At 31.1% G+C, this 15,357-nt stretch overlaps 2 pseudogenes; both read left to right on the top strand.

Moving 5' to 3' along the window:
- Positions 1-9,388: 9,388 nt before the first annotated feature.
- Positions 9,389-11,973, top strand: LOC148572999 (uncharacterized; annotated as a pseudogene).
- A 167-nt stretch (positions 11,974-12,140) lies between these two features.
- LOC148572998 (uncharacterized) lies at positions 12,141-12,824 on the top strand (annotated as a pseudogene).
- The last annotated feature ends 2,533 nt before the right edge of the window (positions 12,825-15,357 follow it).

Below are 15,357 nucleotides of genomic sequence, written 5' to 3'. Positions count from 1 at the left end.
TCTTCCTATACTATATACATATGAATTGCATTATATTGCATGTGTGACTAGTTTGCATTGATGAGACGTCTTACTGAGCTTTCTTTTGCTTTATGTGTCATATATATTCGTTCGAAAATATTTCATAACAAAAAATATTAATCAAAAACAGGTAAAATTTATTTTATTTTGACATTTATTAATGCTAGCAACAATTAATGAATATTAATAAGACAAATTCTGACTATTTTTTTTGTCTTCTTAATATTATTGATATTTAACCTTTATTCCGTATATATATAATGTCAGGAAACAAATCAAAGTTTATGAAATTATCTTCACATAAAAATGTACGAGAATAATCCACCACTCGTCTCAGAGCTGAGGAATGCATTTCATGTGGACAGCTAAGATAATGATGAAACTTAGCTTATTTCCTGCAACTTAAGTCTAATTTCGTCTTTTTACTCTTTTAATGTTCTATTTTTTTTTTGTTTAATCGTATGGTTCTTCAATATACATATTATATGTGCGTGTGTGTGATGTAGTCTAAATAAAATCGTATACATGTGAGTACATGAGTAACATGACTAGTACGTATATTATAGGTAGTCAGATTCCTTTTTGTCTATATAATATAATCCAATGCATGCAAGTATAGTATAATAATAGGGGGAAATAGTCAAACAAAAATAATGGTCCCCCCACAATAAGTGTTGATGAGTCTTGAATGAGGGAGTGAATGCATGTATGTCTCATTAAAAGAAACCAAATCCACCCATGTCTCTCAATTTTCCCACCCCCTATTAATTAGTACCGTGGTAACGTTAACGGTAACGCCAACTATAACTTCTAAATCAAATTTAGTTTAAAGCGTATATATGTACCAATGTGCCTGGCAGGATGGATTCAGTTATATTTGTACGAATTGAATGCATCAGCTAACTAGCAATGCTATATAATACTCACATTAACAACATCTAACTTTGACATTGAATAAGTTTTCAATTTTCTATTTCAGTTTTCAATTATTTTTTGTTAGATGTATATGAATGTACAAAGAAAAATGCTAGAGAATTATCAGTTTATTATTTTTTGATAGCTCTAGATTTCTAACATTTTTCGTGTAAAAATATATTTTTTTTGTAGTGTACTATTTTTTTTTTATTAAAAATAGGAAGATTCGAACCTGCAACTTTTTAGATGAATATGAGAAGATTATGTCATTTGAACTATAACTCATTAAAACAAGGATCGACTACATATACATAAGATAATTACACTTTATCCGTTTCATTAATTTATATTATTAGCTTTAACTGATGATCATTATTCATCACGGTAAGACATTTCTTCATGTGTGGCTCAATGCTGCTATAAAGGAACCAAACACCAAAATTTACTCAACCATGGATGCAGCAGTAATTGCAGCTTGACTAGGTAAACAATTTTACAATATATATATAATTTGGGTTTTATTCTGGTGTTGGTAATATTTTTCTAACGTATAGTCGATGATATGATTTATTGTCCGCAATTTTTTCACAAAGCACACAATTTGAATGAAGTGGCGACTTCAAGTTATAATTTGATTGAAAAGTTTTTCTTCGAGAAATTTTTAATGGTTATAATGATTAGAATCAAATTAGAAATAAGTAGGGACGCATTTACCAAAGATACTTCAATATTCAATTCACTAAATATTTAAAAAGAAATAATAATTTTATAGATATAGAATGTTAAAAATAAAAATATAAAAAATATAAAATATAAGATGTAATTTGAAAATTTTGATGAACATTCTCTTTGTTGAGAAATAAAAAATGTCTTATATAGACATTAAATTGATAGATGACATACGTTAATATTATAATCATTTGATCGTTAAAAGACAATAATAAGTAATTATAAATTAAAAATAAACATAAAATTAAAATCGAATGATAACTAATCATGAGCAATCAAATCGAGTTATAAACTTATAATTAATAATCGATTATATAATTTAGGAAGACTTTTAAATATGTCGATCATTATTTTAACCGTGAATTTAAATTATAAAAAATATATATATATTATATATATTAATTAAAATCAACGATTAAAATAATTTCAACATATTCCTCTGTACGTTTAAAATTTTTCCTATATATGTTGATTTACTATAACAAAATCAATTCAATCAAATGATTAGATAAAGAAAAACATGATTCTAATTTGTCCTTGTGTTGTTGTGAAGGAAGACTACTTACAACTTACAAGAGCCATGTTCTGAGTTGATATTCGAGTTTATCTTTGCTCCATTTGCACTTATGAGGGTGGAACCCACTCTTGATGTGACACGTGACAGGTGTGTGGCTCTTACCCAACAATAGTGTTTCTATTTTCTACTCATCTCTGATCTGCGGCACACCATCTTTTAGGTGCTAGCAGTGCTATCCCTACTGCTAGAGATTACTGTCACTGCAATAATATGTGAAGTAAGTCAGTAACTAATTATAACTATAATAAGACTTAAGTATTCTGGTTTTTCATAGTTTTATTAAAATTTTTAATTAGTTTTCAATGTTTACACAAATTTGTGAGTGGGTTCGTAATTTGTATATTAGAAAACAATTAATTAAGCCCTTGTTAATTTTTTATTAAGAACAAATATATATTGATAGGTATTAACGTATATATTATAATCGTTGTTTATAATTTAAATGTGAATAATAATTAATTACTTAAGATTAATTAAGAAAAAATATATTACCTAAAATCAAGAGATCACATATCTAATTTTTTAAATTAACAAAATATTTTTTTATAAATTATATTTGATGAAAGATATTTTAAAAAATAAAATTTAAACTATCTCTTATAGGTTGATTTTTTTTAATATTGGTCAAAAATATATGTTACATCAGATTATTTGGTTTCCGGTAAATTTTATTCTGCTATAGAATTTTTTTAAAAACTTTTTAGAAGACACAAAACGTTATCTAAAAAATATTTTAAATTTTTTTAAAATTATTAAAATACAAAAGACGGTGTCATTTTGTTTTTATATATTTTTTAAATTATTAAAATAGAAAACGCATCGTCATTTTGTTATTTTAACAAATTTAAAAAATTAAAATTACGACGTCCCACCATTTAGTACAACACACATAATGGGTTATTTTAGGGGATTACACCTCTCTAAACTCAATATTAAAAAAATTTTCTTTTTATATTTTTATTTTAGTCTTGTTATATATTTAAACTTTTTTGATAATCAAGTCTAACAAAATTAGTCTAGATTCTACAAAAATCACTTTTATTACACGTAGCACGTAGCGTGTATTTACATGCACTTCACTAACGCAAACATATTCTTCTTTGACTTCGCATTCTTTCTTCTTCTTCAGGTCTTTCCTCTTCTTTTTTACATTCTTCCTTACTCTTCGCGTGTTTTTTTTTTTCTATCATCATTCTTTTATTGCTACTTTTGTTGCTGCATTTTTTTTCCTTTTATTCCTAGTAATTTTTGTAACATTGATTTTTTTTATTCTTTTTAAAAGAGTGAAACAAGAAGAATTATAAAAAATGAAATAATAAGAAGATGATGAAGAAGAAGCATCAGCAGAATATGAAGAAGAGTAAGAGGAAGAGTTTTGAATTATGCAGAATTTATCAGAATAAAAATACACAGAAATTTCTTAACAAATACACATAAATTTCTATATTTTTACACCAAAATTTTACTACAAAAGTACAAAAATATCTTCATTAATGCTGCATTTTTTCTTTTTTTTTTTTTTATTTCTTTCTTTCTTTTAGTTGAATGAATGTAGGTTCATTGGTTTTATTCTTATTAAGAGAGTAAAACAAGAAAAAACTTGAGAAGGTAAAATAAGAAGAAAAAGATGAATAAAAAAAAAGATAATGATGATGATAAAAAAGAAAAAAAAGCATTTGTAAGACCTAGAGTAATTTATTATGGCCTAACGCAAGTAGTTATGAAATGATTCACACTTTAGTACTGCGACATCTCATTAGCAAGTTAATGTGTAAGAATAATTGGATAAATTGTGTGCTTTTTAGTCAGATTGTAGATAATATTCTCCCTCACCTTGAAGAATGAAGGGTTGGACCCCTCATCGTTATGCTGAGTTATGAATTATGCAGAATTTATTAGAATAAAAATACACCGAAATTTTTTAACAAATATACATAAATTTCTTAATTTTTACACCGAAATTACTTAATGATTGCGACACGCAAACTCAGTTAAAAAACAAGGACACAAACAAGACTAAACAATGAACAGAAACATCCAAATTAATTTTGAATCAGACAATGTCATTAATATCACAAAAATCCAATGATAATGATAATAATAACGACGATAACAATAAAAAAGATGACGATATACTGATAATGATGATGATGATAATGGAGAAAGAGGAGGAGAAAAATGAATGAAAAGAAGAAATCAAACGAAAAAAGGGAAGAGGAGGAGAAGATAGTGACGGTGGTGGTGATGACGATAACGAAAGAGAAAAAAGAGAAAAAAAAAGGAAAAAAAATAGCAACTGAAATGTTAGTAAGGCGAAGGAGAAGGAGAAGAAGGAGAAGGAGAAGAAAAATGTACGTAATTTAAAAAGCGGTTATAACAACTTGGTTAGATTTGATTAAGTATTTTATTTGAATGTAGAGCTTTATTCTTCTTATTTTATATAATAGATTATAAAAAATTATTCGAATATTTATTTTTGTATTTTAAGATAAATTGTAGAATATTTTAAAAAAAAAATACTGTAGAATTATTATTGATTCGTCCATTATAATTAATTTGACTAAGATTTTTTACCGATAATTAAACTCGGATTACAAATGGTTGTATAATGTATGCAACGTTATAAGTTAGTTTTGAATTTAATGATCAAATCACTTTATTATAGTTTAATTCTTATCAATGGCCGACTAGACAAAATAATTATTATGGAATTCACTTATATTAACTTGAGCTTAGAATGTCTTTTACATATATTTATCCTTTATATTTTTAGTTATTCGAGTTATTTTTATCTCATTTAATAGAAAAATAAGATTATTTTAGAATTATTTAAAATAAATTATATTTTAGATAGATTATCTACATAAAAATAATTATACTTTTTCTAAAAGATAAAAATAATAAAACTTAGTTAAAAATTTAATAAATTTATAAAAGCTAATAAAATGATTAAACTTTATAATTTCAGATTCCTAACAATATATGGATCAACTCAACGGTGGACATGGACTATCAAAAACCAAAGTGAGAGAGCTTACAAGACTACAAGAATAGCTTCCTTAGCTTCTATCTGCAGGGCCCATATATAGGTGATACGTACAAGTTCAATCAAACTTGTTTAAAGTTTCTGTGTGACTTGACTTAAGTTGCGTTTATATATGGTAACCTGCTTCTACTTTAACCTATGTGGAGACAAAATTCAATTGGTGCAAAGCAGAATTCCTCAACAGTAGGCATAGCTGGTGCTTCTTAACTCATTAGCTAGTTATTGTTCATGAACAATGCAACTTTCCATCGTTTCCTTAATTTGTTTATTCTATTTCTTTTATATATATATATATATATATATATATATATATATATATATATATATATATATGTGACAACAGTAAAAGGTTATTATTGTTTAGAACTTTTATTCGACCATGATTAACATAATTATTGGCTACTCAGACTCTCAGAGTACTTTTAAACTTTATTTTTATATAATTAGTGATCGTTTGAATTTAAATAAATGATATGTAATCAAATTTCTGTGTTTTATATAGCCTCTTACAATTTTTTTGGTATTCACTAACACTTACTCGTAATGAGAAAAAGACACTATATTCAATAATTTATTTTTTTTTTTCACTACTACTCGCTGTAGGACTAATTTATTTTTCTCCTTCACTATTACTACTCAACAAAAATCAGAGTTGAGTTTGATGTTTTATTTATATTGTTAATTCTTGTGTTGTTTTTTTTTAGACAACTTTGACAACAACTACTCAAATAATAGTAAGAAATACACATTTTTTTTCTCAATTTCTTCCTTCTCAATTTCGAAATTTAGTAGCTTAGAGGTTGAGGTTTGGGTGAATTTGATGTTCTAGGGTCAATCCAGCTTGGAGAATTAGCAGGCTCTTGCTTGATTAAGGCACATACAAGGTAAGGATCCTCAAACCCTAGTGAATTCCTTGGTTAATTGTGAATGAGCATTAAGTTGGTGCATGTGAATGTGATAATATGTGTTAGGTAGTGTATATGTGAGATTGGAACTCAATTGAAGAGACTGGATGCTTGTTTAAGCCTTGGGTGCTGAGGTTTCGATGTCGGAGGCTTGTGACCTTGCCAATTTGGGTGTTTTTGGCTTAGGGGAGAAATCGGCCAAGGTATGGTTTAGGTTTCTCGTATTTAATATGTAATGTCTTGTGAAAACTTAGGCTAGATGACCATAGAAAAGGTTGGAATGTATGAGTATGTTTAATGCTTAGCACCCTTGATGATGATTGTGATATAAATTGAGTATCGGTTGGATGATTGTTGTTGAGATTGGGGATAAAATGCTAAATGACAAATTAATGATGTTTGACAAGGTATGAGGGTGAATATGTATTTGTGATAGATTGTTGATGAATCTTGTTAATTTAAGTGATGAATTTAAGTATGAGATTGTATATATAGGAGTATAATTGATTGAGGTAGGATGTGGAAGTTTTGGCATTTTAAATGGTATGTGTTTGTGCTGAATATATGTATAGGAACTGGGATTTGAGTTTGGTTTTTAATAAAAATTGAGGTTTGAGGTTTTTGTGAAAAACTGATTTTTGGTCAAATATTGGTGAGTTATAACTTGGCTTCCGGACTCCCAAATTATTTTTAAACTTATTTCAAATAAAAATTGGGTTCGTGAAGTTTATGCCGTTCGAAGAACGGATGAAAAATATTTTGAAATGAAAAAGTTATGCGCGTCGAAAGTTCGGAGTGCAAAATTGAAAATTCTGTAGCATTCAGCATTTTGCTGTTCTGCATAGCTTGCGTACGTGACCACCTGCATGCGACGCAACCAACCTTGTCGGGTTGGCATCTCGCGTACGCGAGCAAGGTGCTTGCGTACGTGAGTAAAGAAAAATATAAGCTTACACGTGACCTTTCAGTAATGCACTCCCACGTCTTCGCATGGCCTATGCGTACGCGTGGCCCCTGTTTCAGCAAACACAAATTTTGGTGATTTAAAGCTTAATTTCGAACTTCTAAACCTATATTTTTACTCCTTAATATCCTAAACTTAAATTTAATTATAGAAAGGGAGTTGAACATTGAGAGGATAATAACTTGTAAGTGAAGAAAGATTTTAAAGGGGTGATATAAGTTGAAAGGTTGAACGGGAATGTTGGTTTGTAAATAAATGTGATTGTGGTCCCGGGTAGTAGACAGTGGTGATGTCCACTGGCTCTGGGTATGAGATAGGGAAGAAGAGTATGAAGAAATAAATTTAATTATGGAGTAATAAATGAGTGTATGTTTGTGATACCTAGGTAGTAGCAAGGATGGTGGTTCGTCCTGCTTGCTCTAGGTTAATGTTTAAGATTTGATAATGATGATGCTTGATTTAAATTGAATGAATGTGTGTTGAGACCCTGGGTAGTAGCAATGATGGTGGTTCGTCCTGCTTGCTCCAGGTCAGTGATTGTGACGCCTGGGTAGTAGCAGCAGTAGTGGTTATTCCATTTGCTCTAGGTTGAGCTTTTAAACATCCGCCTGGATAGTAGCTGCAGTAGTGGTTATTCCACTGGCTCTGGGTTAAGCGGGTAGTAGTAAGGGGGTTGTAGCTCAAACCCACTTAGTCCGCATGGGTGTTTCAATCCATGGTTAGCTACCAGGACATGTCGGGTTGGCTATATAACCGACAGATGATATCATCAGCCATATAACAGGCATGCATCATATGCATATTGTTTGAATTGCTTGCTTGTGCATTAATTGGGACTGCCTAAGTGATTATAATATGCTATTTGTTATATTTGATATATGTATTACGTATATTCTACCTGTGCTTTCTTTGCTTGTTTGTCTGTCTGTAGTTTCATCGGAGTTGGAGGATTGGAGGAAAGACGGAGAATTGAGGATTTTGGATAGAGTTGGTTAAGTTTAGAACCTTAGACAACCACCCCTACTTATGACTTTCGTTTTTAATTCTTTAAGTTTTATAATCTAAGTGTCGGCGTTCTAGGATTGCCTCTGGCATTCCCATGACCTTATATCTTATGTACGTGACACATTTACCATGCTGAGAACCTCCGGTTCTCATCCCATATGGTATTTGGGTTATGAATTATATATATACGTATGTAACTATTCTCTGGCCAGTCTTAGCTTCGCAGGTTGAGTTCGGAGCTTGATATTTTGTATTTTAATCCTCTACTCTTACTTTTTCTCTCTCTCTCTCTCTCTCTCTCTCTATATATATATATATATGTGTGAAAAAGTATGGGGAGCCAATGGAATATTTGTACAATGCGTACAATGGAGGTTTAGAGAGTATTAGAGGTATAACCATTAGTGTTACCTTTTTCCATCAGCGTAAGCTTCTGGGATGAGTAGTATCATGATATGGTATTAGAGCTCTAGATCTAAAAGTTCAAGAGTTCGATCCTTGGTGAACTCCAAAATCAACTTAAGCTTTTGGGATGAGTGGTTTTATGACATGAGATGTTTATTATCCCTAGTACTCGGACGGTTATTCTGAATATTATGGGTGATGTTTATTTTGTAACTCATATAGCCCATTGTACACATTGTACAAATAAGCCATTGGCTCCCTAGCAAGACTCTATATATATATACATACACACATATATATATATATATATATATATATATATATGTGTGTGTGTGTGTGTGTGTGTGTGTGTGTGTGTGTGTGTGTGTGTGTGTGTGTTTATGAACTCTAGTTTGCTTCGTACGCAAGTAATCTCTTTCTTGAGTGTTGCACTTTTAATTTTGCGATTTTGTTTTACCCATTCTTCAAGACTCCTAGTATACTACATTCTTTCGACTATTATACGTATTTATATTTTATTTTAGAGGTTGTAGCGCCTCGCCACCTTTGTTTTGTATCCTAGGTGTAAAGCTCTGTGTGGTAGGGTGTTACAGCTAGAGTAACACATCTTTTACCTCCATCTTGGAGTTATTGAAAGAAGCTATACCCGATTTGAACATTCCCACTTCTTTTAATAAAGCTAAGAATATGTTAAATACTTGTGTCTTGAATATGGAAAGATCGATGCATGTCCTAATAACTGCATTCTATATCAGAATGAGCATATAAATGACTCAATTTGGCATATCTGTGGAGAGTCTCAATATAATGAGACTCCTACTATGGATGGCAACAAGGATGACTTTGCGATTCCGAAGAAAGTTCATAAGGTTGCTGCGAAAACCTTAAGATACTTTCCTTTAATTCTAAGGCTTAAAAGGCCTTTTATGTGCCTAGACATAGCAGAGGCGTTGAGGTGGCATGATGAGCAGTGTTTGAAAGACGGTTGGATAAGGCATCTTGCTGATGGCCAAGCATGGAAGAACCTGGACAGTCGGTACCAAACTTTTCAAAAGAACTTTGCAACTTGAGGCTTGGTTTGGCAAGTGATGGTTTTAATCCTTTTTGAACTATGAACGTGTCACATAGCACATGGCCAGTTGTCTTAATGGTGTACAATTTTCTCCCTTGGATGTCCATGAAGTCAGAATATTGCATGCTCTCCTTGCTCATACCTGGACCCTGTTCACCAGAAAATAATATTGATATTTTTTTGCAATCACTGATCGAAGAGCTGAAGGAGCTTTGGGTATCAGGATAAATACAAATGATTCTTTTAAACATGAAACTTTTCTAATGCATGCCGCACTTCTTTGGAAAATTAATGATTTTTCAGCTTATGCGATGTTGTCCGGTTGGAGTACCAAAGAAAAGCTAGCTTGCCCTTATTGTAACCATGATACTTCTTTTTGTTATTTGAAACATAGCCAAAAGACAGTTTACATGGACCAATCTTTTAACGGAAAAACATAGTTCAGGGATCCACTACGAATGTTAACAGGTGAAGAGATTCTAAATATGCTAAAGTCAGTAGATAATGCTTTTGGAAAGACGTAAAACAAAAATAAAGGCCAATGAAAAAAAGATCAATCTTTTTTAAGTTACCATATTGGTAGAATTGTATGATCAGACACAATTTTGATGTAATGCATATAGAGAAAAAACATAGTTGGCAGTATAGTTGGTACCTTATTAGATATTTCTAGAAAGAGAAAGGATCATGCAAAGGCTCGTTATGATCTTAAGGAGATGGGCATTCGAAAGAATCTGCACCCAATGAATTCAAAGGATGGCAAAAAAAAAACTTGCTAGAGCATTCTTTTCCATGACCAAAGGAAAAAAAATCCATTTTTTGTGGTGTTTTAAAGAAAACAAAATTGTCTAATGGAAGTACTTTAAACATTTCTCGTTGTGTACAAGAGAGAAAGCCTTACGGTTACAAGACTCATGGTGCTCATTTCATGTTACATTACCTGTTGCAAATACCAATGAAGAGCATTCTTCCTGATCATGTTGATGTTCTTCTAGTTCGCTTGTGTTCCTTTTTTCGTCGGCTATGTCAAAAGGAAATCTCTTTAAAAGAGATTAATGGTTTGAAATCAGAGATTGTAGAGACTTTATGCCAATTGGAGAGGATTTTTCCAATAACTTTTTGACATAATGGTTCATTTAGCTAATGAAGTAAGGTTAGGTGGTCCCGTCCAATTTCGATGGATGTATCCGATTGAGAGATACATGTGCACACTAAAAGGGTATGTTCATAATAAAAGTCATCCAGAAGGGTCAATTGTAGAAGGTTATTTGGCTGAAGAGTGTTTAACTATTTGTTCAAGATATTAGCATGAGGGAGTGAAAACAAGATTCAATAGAGTATCTCAGAATAATGATGAAGACACTTCAAGCAAAGATCCTGATTCAAATTTGTTCACAAACAAGAAAATTTCGTTGGGTGGAAAAAAAGGGCAACTAATTATTTTGGATGAGAAATCACTTCTTTAAGCTAATGCATATGTATTGAACAATTACGTTAATGTGGAGCCTTATATGAGGTATCTTAACTTCTCATTTGTTATATTTCTTAGACTAATTTTGGTAGCATTTCATAATAATACACATCCCTTGTAGAGGACATGGAGAACAACAAAATCAAGACAAGCGGAAGTGAAAGTGGAACGTCATTAAAGATCAGAATGAAGACTTTTTAGAATGGTTTATAGGACATGCCATGAAGTATGATGTTCCCAGTTGGATATGACAATTGTTTAAGGGTCCAAATAAAGTTGCAAAATCATTTTCTACTTATGTCATCAATGGGTACAAATTTCATACCAAGCGATGAGAAGTGATGCGATAAATGTAAAACAGTAGTGTCACTGTTAAGGACAAAAAGCCAATCAAGTCCAACATAAGATATTATGGTAGAAACATGGATATTGTTGAGTTAGATTACTATAGCCAATTTAAAGTTGTGTTATTTAAGTGTGAGTAGTGTATGGCCGAGGAAGATAATTTTGGTTTGACATACGTTCATTTCAACAAAAGATGTTACCAAGAAGAACCATTTGTGTTGGAAAACCAAGCACGTCATTGCTTTTATGTGAAAGATCCATAAATTTTTCAAAAGTATTATGTGATGAAAATGGTTCCAAGAGACTTGTTTAACGTTGGTATCCAATTACAGTTTGATCCTAACGTAAGAGAGCCACATGAATCTGCGAATAGCCCGATATCCTTAAGTGATATTGGTGAGGTAGACTTGGTTAGATAGGGTATGCGACCTACTATTGTTGACGTGGCACCAAACAAGCTCCAACCTAAAGACAAAGAAATAGAGTCTGATGAGTTTGACAGTGATGAAAAAAATTAGTGACTATAAGGTCTTGGACTATGTTTATGCTTTATTTGTCCTCTCTTTTTGTAATTCAATTATGTTGATGCTTAATTTGACCTCTTTTTTTGTAATTGAATTATGTTGATGCTTTATTTGAACTCTCTTTTTTTTTTATACATAATGAACAATGAAAGAAATTTCAAATGAAAAGGATAAGGACCCTATCACAAATAGAGTCACAAAGAAGTCCCTTGAAGATGAGGAGTCTAGTAAATAATTTAGGAAAAATTCAATTCACGAGTGTTTATGCATTGCTAAAAAAATTTCAAATCAAATGGGAACATGTATTAGCTGGCATGTGGGGATAATAGCAAAAATGAGACAAAGAAAAAAGGCAAGATGTTAACAAAAAAGGTGACAAAAATTGACAATGAGGGTCAAAGCAAAATGTAAACGAAGAAGATAACAAACAATGAAGACGAAATGATCAATGAAGGTGAGGGTCAAATCAAGATGCCAACGAAGAAATCCAATGAAGAAATGATCAAGATAAGATGAAAACCAATGAAGATGAGGGTCAAAGTAAGAAGCCGACTAGGAAGAAGGTGCCAATGAAGAAATCGAAGGTGGAAGATGATAAAGCCAAGATGAAAATCAACGAAGGTAAGGGTCAAAGCAAGAAGCCGACTAAGAAGAAGATGCCAATGAAGAAATCGAATGAAGAAGATGCCAATGAAAAAGAAGAACACAAGTTCGAGTCTCTTATCCCAGCTATAACTTTATATGAATTCTTTATATGTGATTATGATGATCACATTCCAAGTATTGGTGATAGTAGTGACAATCACAATAGTAATGCTTTTATCCCTAGCTTCAATAGCAAATAGTGAAAGATACCCACCCAATTCTTTTCTTTATTAGATTATTTTTTTATTTATTAGATTAATATTCTTGTTAATATTCTCTAGTAATGACATTGGAAATAGGTAGCAAAAAGAAAAAAACTCATACTCCCACCCAACTCAAGCATATTCATTCTATAGAGACATCGATAGAGTTAAAATGGTACAACGACAAACCAATAGGCCCAACAAAGACATATGTTCAATTGTTTAGTAGTTTCTTGGGTACACTTGCAAGAAACTCTAATTTAGTCATGTTATTATATACCAGTTGGTAAGCTGTGTCCAGTGAGACTAAAACTTCAATGTTAAATTATGCAAAGGTGAGTAGATCATTCTCTTTTTTAAATTGTTTAGTATTGGGCTTAGCATGCATGGTAAAATAATGTAATTCTTTGCATCTTTCTAGTCTAAATATAATATTCCAAGTGATGTTGAGCCTTGGGTGATAGATACTATTGGAGAGTCATGGAAACAATTTAAAAAACGCATTAAAAAGTGTCACTATACACCATATAACTCATTCAGAGAGATGATGAAAAATCATCCAATGATTATATCTGAACTTCATTTTCGAAAATTAGTTCAGTTGTGAAGGCTTGATATCGTTAATGTAAGATATTTTAAACTTACTTTCTTGGCTTTAATGTTTGTAATGTGTATCTAAATGACTCTATTTATGTATTTTTACATTGCAACAAAATGTAGGTCATTTCTGACCAAAATCGTGAAAATAGATCTAAGAAAAAATGGAATCATCAAATGGATTCAGTTAGCTTTGAATTAGTACGCGCTGAATTGGTATTATATTTGTGCTTCACATTTAAGTATCTTTGCATCTTTCATATTATTTGTGTTGACTTAGTCACATGTTGATGGTTTCTTTATAGCATGCAAAGAAGGAGGACAATAAAGATCCATCACATTCTGAGATGTTTGTTATAACTCGTACAAATAAAAAAGGAGCCTGATTCGAGAACGCAAGAGCCGATTATGAGTTGTTTAGTTTCTTAAAAATGTACACTAAAAAGAAATGTTTTAACTATTTTTATTTTTAACATTTGGGTGCATGAACTTATTTTGATATTATTTGTGTAATAGGATCATCTTCAAAATTTGAAGCAAGCAGGATACAGTAATGATGAAGCAGTTCAAACAGTTTTTAAAAAGGAGAGGCATGGTAGAATTTATTTTTATGGTCAATCAATCACAAAATCCTCTCTTAAAAAGGATAAGCAAATCCGACAAATGCAACAACAACATACTGAAATGGTTTCAACTATGGAGAAAAATCAAAATAACTTAACTTGTAAGTTGGATGGTTTAACAAACTTGATTTAAACGTTGTTGTGACAAGTCAATGCTGGTACGAGTGCAGAACAAGTGCAAGTTATGATAGAAAGTTGCCCAACAATCTCTGCCTGACACCAATAGTGTACCAAATGATGTGTGGCGAAACATTCTTCCTTCATTTGGATCGAGTCATATGCCAAAAGATCTGGAAGTAAGTACTGTACAAATTAGTAGTTACACTAATAGTGGCTGATTGCTGTTGACATTAACTTTACTGTTGATTTATTGGCCTTAAGCTAATCTACTATAGAATTTAGCTTGTTAGAAGAAGGTTGTTTGTTGTTGTTGTACTTAGTATGTACTAGACTACTGTAATAGTTAACTATGGAAGTTTGATGTTGGCAAGTCTTCTTCAAATAAAAAACTCATTAAGGATGGTATGCTTAGAGCATTGGTGCCAGATTTAAATAAAGTAACACACCACTACATTAGTTGACTTATTAAACTTTTTTTCCTTTATTGTCATTGGAATTTTTTTTCTTTTTTACGTTTTAGCCTTTCTATTGTTGGTTGACTTATTAGTATAGTGCTTTCTAATATTGATTGACTTATTAAACTTGCATCACATATTCATTACTCAACTGTATTATATTATCAAAAGTATTTTTCTTTTGTTTTAACATGTTTTTTTTCCTAGCAATAAGACACAATGTGAAGAAAATATTATTTTTCATAGAAATATAAGATGGGACGAGTCTGATATATACTTTAGTTATCTAAATGTAATGTTTTAATATCTTCTATAATTTTTTTTAAGAGACTTTACCTGAAATTACATGTAATGGATAAATTACACCCTATTTTGATTTATGTTGTTTGGACTAAATATATCTAGCTTATAATATAAATTTTATGATTTAGATTTCTTGAATTTCTCCTTTTTAGACTTATTTTGTGATTATGATAATTTTGGAATGTGATTATGCTTTAAAAAAATAAATCTCAAAAAAAAAAAGAATAAGCTCTGGTCACGGTTTTAAAATACGGAGACCATAAATAAGTTGTGGTCACTGTGACCATATATATGGCTATGGTCACGATTTTTCAAAAAGGTGACCATAGAGTAAGCTGTGGTCACGGTTTTAAAATAGGGTGACCATAGATAAGGCTATGGTCACAATCTTTTAAAATGGTGATCATAGAGTGCACTATGGTCACTGTTTTA

Source organism: Arachis ipaensis, chromosome B2, assembly GCF_059453495.1.
Source record: "Arachis ipaensis isolate K30076 ecotype BB chromosome B2, ASM5945349v1, whole genome shotgun sequence".
NCBI classification, from domain to species: Eukaryota; Viridiplantae; Streptophyta; class Magnoliopsida; order Fabales; family Fabaceae; genus Arachis; species Arachis ipaensis.
The sequence above is the reverse complement of the archived record's forward strand: the minus strand, read 5'-3'. Positions and strand labels throughout refer to the sequence as shown.